The 6,721-nt window shown below is 40.4% G+C and overlaps 1 pseudogene; it reads left to right on the top strand.

Annotated features, from left to right (window-relative positions):
* Nucleotides 1-3,474: 3,474 nt before the first annotated feature.
* Nucleotides 3,475-4,956, top strand: LOC138150260 (E3 ubiquitin-protein ligase RING1-like; annotated as a pseudogene).
* Nucleotides 4,957-6,721: the final 1,765 nt, after the last annotated feature.

The raw sequence follows: 6,721 nt of genomic DNA on the forward strand, positions 1-6,721 counted from the left end.
GTCAAAAGGAAAACCCTTAAGGAGGGGAAGGAAGAAGGAAGAAACAAAAACATAAGCAGGGGCGGGAAGAGGATGGAGAGAAAGAGACAGATAGAAATTATTACTGTGAATATGAATGGGATGAACTCTCCCATAAAAGAGAGGAGAATAGCAGAATGGATTAAAAACCACAATCCTACAATATGCTGTCTACAAGAAACACATTTGAAACAAAGGGATACCCACAGGGTAAAGGTAAAAGGCTGGGGTAGAATATATTATGCTTCAGCTAAAGTAAAAAAAGCAGGGGTAGCAATCCTTATCTCAGATAAAGCAAAACCAAAATAGATCTAATTAAAAGAGATAAGGAAGGAAACTATATCCTGTTAAAAGGCACCATCAAGAATGAAGCAATATCATTACTTAACATATATGCACCAAATGGTATAGCATCCAAATTTCTAGAAAAGAACTTAAGGGAATTACAGGAAGAAATAGATAACAAAAGTATACTACTGGGGGACCTTAATCTCCCCCTCTCTGAACTTGATAAATCTAACTTCAAAATAAATAAGAAAGAAGTTAAGGAGGCAAACAGAATTTTAGAGAGTCTAGATACGATTGATCTCTGGAGAAAACTGAATGGGGATAAAAAGGAATATACTTTCTTCTCAGTGGTCCATGGCACATACTCAAAAATTGACCAGGTACTAGGGCATAAAAACTTCACAATTCAGTGCAGAAAGGAAGAAATATTAAATGCATCCTTCTCAGATAATGATGTAATGAAAATCATATGCAATAATGGGCCATGGAAAGACAGATTAAAAACTAGTTGGAAATTAATCAATTTGATCTTAAAGAATGAGTGGGTCAAACAAGAAATTATAGAAACAATCAGTAACTTCATTCAAGAGAATGACAATAATGAGACAACATACTAAAATTTGTGCGATGTAACAAAGGCAGTTCATAGGGGAAGTTTTATATCCCTGAGTGCATACATGAATAAGTTAGAAAAAAGGGAGGTCAAAGAATTGGGCATGAAATTGAAAAAGCTAGGAAGAAAAAGAAATTGAAAATCCCCAATTACATACTAAATTAGAAATAGTGAAAACCAAAGGAGAGCTTAATAAAATTGAAATTAAGAAAAGTATTGAATTAATAAATAAAACTAAGAAGGGGCGGCCAGGTAGCACAGTGAGTAAGATCACCGGCTCCAGTGTTGGAATGACCTGGAGATCGAATCCCGGGCTCAGACACTTAGAACCTACCCAGAAACACCTGGCCGTGTAACCTTGAGCAAGTTACTTAACCCCAATTACTTAGGGTCGGCCAGGTGGCTCAGCAAGTAAGAGCACTGGCTCTAGTGTTGGGATGACCTGGATCAAATCTGGGCTCAGATACTCAGCACCACACCCAGAAATAACTGACCCTGTAACCTTGAGCAAGTTACTTAACCCCGATTGCTTTAAAAAAAAAATAAAACTAAGAGCTGGTTTTATGAAAAAAAAAAATAAAATTGGTAGACAGTCAATTTGATAAAAAAAGAAAGAAAGAAGAAACCAAATTATGAGTATCAAAAATGAAAAGGGTCAATCTACCTCCAATGAAGAGGAAATCAAAACAATTATTAGGAATTATATTGCCCAATTGTATGCACATAAATTTGACAATCTTAGTGAAATGGATGAATATTTACAAAAATGTAAGTTGCCCAGATTAACTGAAGAGGAAGTAAATTACTTAACCCCATTTTCAGAAAAAGAAATTGAAAAAGCCATCAGTGAACTCCTTGGAAAAAATCTCCAGGGTCAGATGGATTTTCTAGTAAATTCTATCAAACATTTAAGGAATGGTTGATTCCAATACTCTACAAACTATTTGGAAAAATTAGTGCAGAAGGAATTCTACCAAATTCTTTTTATGTATGGTACTGATACCTAAATCAGGAAGAGATAAAACAGAGAAAGAAAATCATAGAGCAATTTCCCACATGAATATAGATGCAAAAATTTTAAATAAAATATTAGCAATAAACTACAGCAACTTATTACAAGAATAATACACTTTTATCAGGTAGAATTTATTCCAGGAATTCAAGGATGGTTTAATATTAGGAAAATCATCATTATAATTGATCATATCAACAGTGAAACTATCAGAAACCACATGGTTACCTCAATAAATGCCGAAAAGGCTTTTGAGAAAATACAACATACTTTCCTATTAGAAACACTAGAAAGTATAGGAATATATGGAACCTTCCTTCAAATAATAAGTAACATTTATATAAAGCCATCAGTAAGTATTATATGTAATGGGGATAAGCTAGAAGCATTTCCAATAAGATCAAGGGTGAAACAAGGGTGTCCACTATCACCCCTCTTATTCAATCTGGTACTAGAAATGTTAGCAGTAGCAATTAGAGAAGAAAAAGAAATCAAAGGAATCAAATTAGGCAAAGAAGAGACCAAGCTATCACTCTTTGCAGATGATATGATCCTCCTGCTTGTCTGCCTTGTAGCCTTTTAGGTAATAATATAGAGGAGGGGAACATTTCATTAGTGAAGACAAGAGACTTCTGAAAGTTCTCTATAGGTGACAAAGATAAGAACATAAAATGAGAAGACAACAAAGTCAAAACTCCTGCGTCAAAAACCTCCAAGAAAAATATGAATTGATTATAGGCCATGGAAGAGTTCAAGAAGCATTTTGAAATTCAAGTAAGAGATATAGAGGAAAAATTGGGAAGAGAAATGAGAGTGACACAATAAAATCACGAAAAACTAGTCAATACCTTTCTAAAGGAGACCCTAAAAAATATTGAAGAAAATAACACCTTAAAAAATAGACTAACTCAGGGCAGCTAGGTGGTACAGTGAATAGAGCACCAGCCCTGTAGTCAGGAGGACTTGGGTTCAAATCTGGCCTCAGACACTTAATAAAAAAAAATTTAGCTCTATGACTTTGGGCATGTCACTTAACACCAATTGCCCTCTCTTCACCCCTCCAAAAAGCAAAAAAAAAAAATAGAATAACTCAAATGACAAATGACATCCAAAAAGCCAATGAGGAGAAGAATGCCTAAAAAAGCAGATTTGGTCACATGGAAAAGGAAATCCAAAAGCTCACTAAAGAAAATAATTGCTTCAAAATTAGATTGGAGGAAATAGAAGTTAATAACTTTATAAAAAATCAAGATATTATAAAATTTAAAAAAATGAAAAAATAGAAGACAATGTGAAATATCTCATTGAAATAAAAACTGACTTGGAAAAAATAGATCCAGAAGAGATAATTTAAAAATTATTGGGCTACCTGACACCCATGACCAAAAAAAGAGCCTAGACATAATCTTTGAAGAAACAATCAAGGGTGGGGGGCAGAGTCAAGATGGCAGAGTAGAAACAGGACTTCCACGTGACTCATGCTTCTGCCTCCTTCTATTCATGTAAACTGTGGGAACTGAGTCTCTATTAGCTGCTTCGGATCCCACAGGAGGCCTTCATGGATGGCACAGAGATTACTGCTTCCCCACGGTCCCTACATTCAGAGCTCATGTGCCCAATCTGTCTGGATATGCTGAAGAATACCATACCATGACCACAAAGGAGTGTCTTCATCGATTCTGCTCCGACTGCATTGTCACTGGTCTGTGTAGTGGGAACAAAGAGTGCCCCACTTGTAGGAAGAAGCTGGTGTCAAAGCGGTCCCTTTGGCCTGATCCAAACTTTGAGGCACTGACCTCCAAAATTTACCCAAATTGAGAAGAGTATGAGGCACATCAGGATCGTGTCCTCATCTGGCTTAGCTGCCTGCACAACCAGCAAGCATTAAGCTCTAGCATTGAGGAGGGGCTCCGAATGCAGACAATGCACAGGGCCCAACGTGTTAGGAGGCCAATGCCAGAGTCAGACCAGACAACAACAATGAGTGGTGGGGAGGTAGAGCCTGGTGAGGGAGAGGGAGATGGGGATGGGGATGGGGAAGATGTTAGCTCAGATTCTGCCCCAGACTCCACTCCTGGACCTGCCCCCAAGTGACATCGAACAGGAGTTATGCGAAGTAGCAGTGGAGGGACAGGGGGAGGGGCTGCTGGAGGTATAGGTGGGGGAGCAGGCTCTGAGGATTCTGGGGGCCGGGGTGCCCCCCTGGGTGGGGGGACCCTGGGTCCACCAAGCCTCCCTGGGGCCCCCAGTCCTCCTGAGCCAGGAGGAGAGATTGAGCTTGTCTTCCGGCCCCATCCTCTGCTGGTCAAAAAAGGAGAATACAGTCAGAATAGATATGTGAAGCCAACAGGGAATGCCACAGTTGACCACCTTTCCAAGTACTTGGCTCTAAGGATTGCACTTGAGCTGAGGCAGCAACAAGAGGCTGGGGAGCCTGGGGCACCAGGTGGAGGAGTCCTAGAAGCTGGAGGACCTGAGGGAGGTGGGGGGAGGCACCAGGAACTGGAGGAACTGATGGGCCAGAGGAGCCAGCCTTGCCTGGCCTGGAGGGTGTCAGTGAGAAGCAATATACCATCTACATTGCACCTGGGGGAGGAGCTTTCACGACCCTGAATGGCTCACTGACCCTGGAGTTGGTGAATGAGAAGTTCTGGAAGGTGTCCAGATCCCTGGAGCTATGCTATGCCCCCACTAAGGACCCCAAATGACCCAAGGGGATGGGGGTCTTAGGGCTTCTGTGTGTATATGGAAGCTCCACCTCCAGGTCTGTGTTCCCCCCATCCCCCACCCCCTTACCCTGCCCAGCAGGCCAGCAAGAGGACACCGATGAGGACAAGTGGCTTTTATACAAAGTGTCTATATCAGATTCTTCTATATTGTACAGAGTGGGGTGTGCACCCCCAACTCCTTCCTTTTATACTCACCAGTCACCTCCCTTCTGTAATGGGGATATTGTGGAGGGAGGAAAACCTTCCTTTCCCCCAACAACAACGCATTTGCTTTTTTTTCTTTCAAAAAAAAGAAAGAGAGATTGGGAATGCCTTCCTGTAGAAGGTCATATTTTAGATGAATCTTAAAAGAAGCTGGCAAATTCAATAGACATAGATGAAGAAGGAGAGCATTCCAGGCATGAAGGACAGTCAAAGAAAATGTCTAGAGCCCAATTAGTGTCTTATTCATGGAATAGCCAGGAGACCACTGTCGCTAGATCAAGAGAATGTGGTGCAAAATAAAGTGTAAGGGGGCCAAAAAGGAAGGAGGGGACTACATTATTAAGGTGATAGGGAGCCACTGGGATTTATTGACTAGAGAGATAACATGGTTAGAGTTGCACTTCAGAAAAGTCACTGAAGTGGATGAATAGAAGATGAATTGGAGTGTGGAGAGACTTGAGGTACACAGACCCCACAGAAAACTATGTCAATGGTCTAGGAAGGAAATGATGCGGGCTTCTGTTAGAGTGCCAGCAGTGTCAGAGTAGAGAAGACTGATTTAAGAGACATTGCAAAGATGACAGGAATAGAGGACAACACCTAGGTTACAAACCTGAGGGAGTAGGAGGATAGTGGTGTCCTCTATAATAATAGGGAACGTAGGAGTGGGGAGAGTTTAGGGGAAAAGGTAACGAATTCTATTTAGGAAATATTGAGTTGAAGATATGTATTCGACATCCAGTTCAAGATGTTTGAAGGACAGTTGGAGGTACAAGACTGGTGGTCAACAGAGAGGTTGGGGAAATATAGGGAGATTTGTGAATTGTCAGCATAGGACTTATAATTAAATGCATGGAATCTGATGAGATCACCAATTAAAGCAGTTTAAAGGGAGGAAAAAAGATGGCCCAGGACAGAGACATGTGGACACCTGTGGTTAGAGATCATGGTATGCATGAGAATCCAGTAAAGAAGACAGAGAAAAAGCAGTCAGACAGGTAGCAGAAGAACAAGGAGAGAGTGATGTCCTGAAAACCTAAAGAGAAGAGAATATCAAGGAAAAGAGGGTGATCAGCATTGTCAGGGCCTCCAGAGAGGTCAAGGAGAATGAGAAAAGGCTATTGGATTTGGCAATTAAGAGATTATTGGTAACTTTGGAGAGAGTAGTTTCAGTGCAATGATGAAGTTTGGGGCGGGATTGTAAGGAGGTAGGAAGATAGTGAAAGGAGGAAAAAAAAATGGCTCCATTTATTGTAGAGAACATTTTAAAGAACTTTAGCCACAAAGGACAGATGCAATATAAAATGATTGTTAGTGGATTTTTGTTTTCTTAGGATGGGTGACATATGAGCATGTGTATAGGCAAGAAGAAATGAGCTAGTAGGTGGAGGAGTAGATCACTGGGAAATGAGTAGGCTGAGGGAAAAAAAATTGTAAGGGTGCTTGAGAAAGAATTAATATGTATGTTCCTTGTTACGAGGTTAGGAGTTAGGATGGGGGAGAGAGAAAAATTATGAGCCAGGTATTGAATTCACTGAGAAAGGGAGGGAACTGACCTGGAAGGCTATAGAAAAAAACTATTAGGATTTTGTTTGGATGGTAAATATGACCATCATGAACATCAAGAAGAAGTTAATGGGTGATGGAAGTAGAGAGAGAATAAGGAACTGAAAATAGGGAGCAAAGAATATTCAATCCCTCTTACCTACCCTAACTTGACCAGTGAGCTGAAGGGAATGAGGGAAGGTGCAGCAAGTATTGTAAAAGGTAGCCAAGGATGTTGTGTCATCAGAGGGGAAGATTTTTTTTTAATAATAGCTAGTAGATGAAAAGAGTGGGAAAGGAAAAGCTTTGGGC

This window comes from Petaurus breviceps, unplaced genomic scaffold (genome assembly GCF_028583685.1).
Source record: "Petaurus breviceps papuanus isolate PSGF00001 unplaced genomic scaffold, PetGlider_PUasm1.0 90865, whole genome shotgun sequence".
NCBI classification, from domain to species: domain Eukaryota; kingdom Metazoa; phylum Chordata; class Mammalia; order Diprotodontia; family Petauridae; genus Petaurus; species Petaurus breviceps.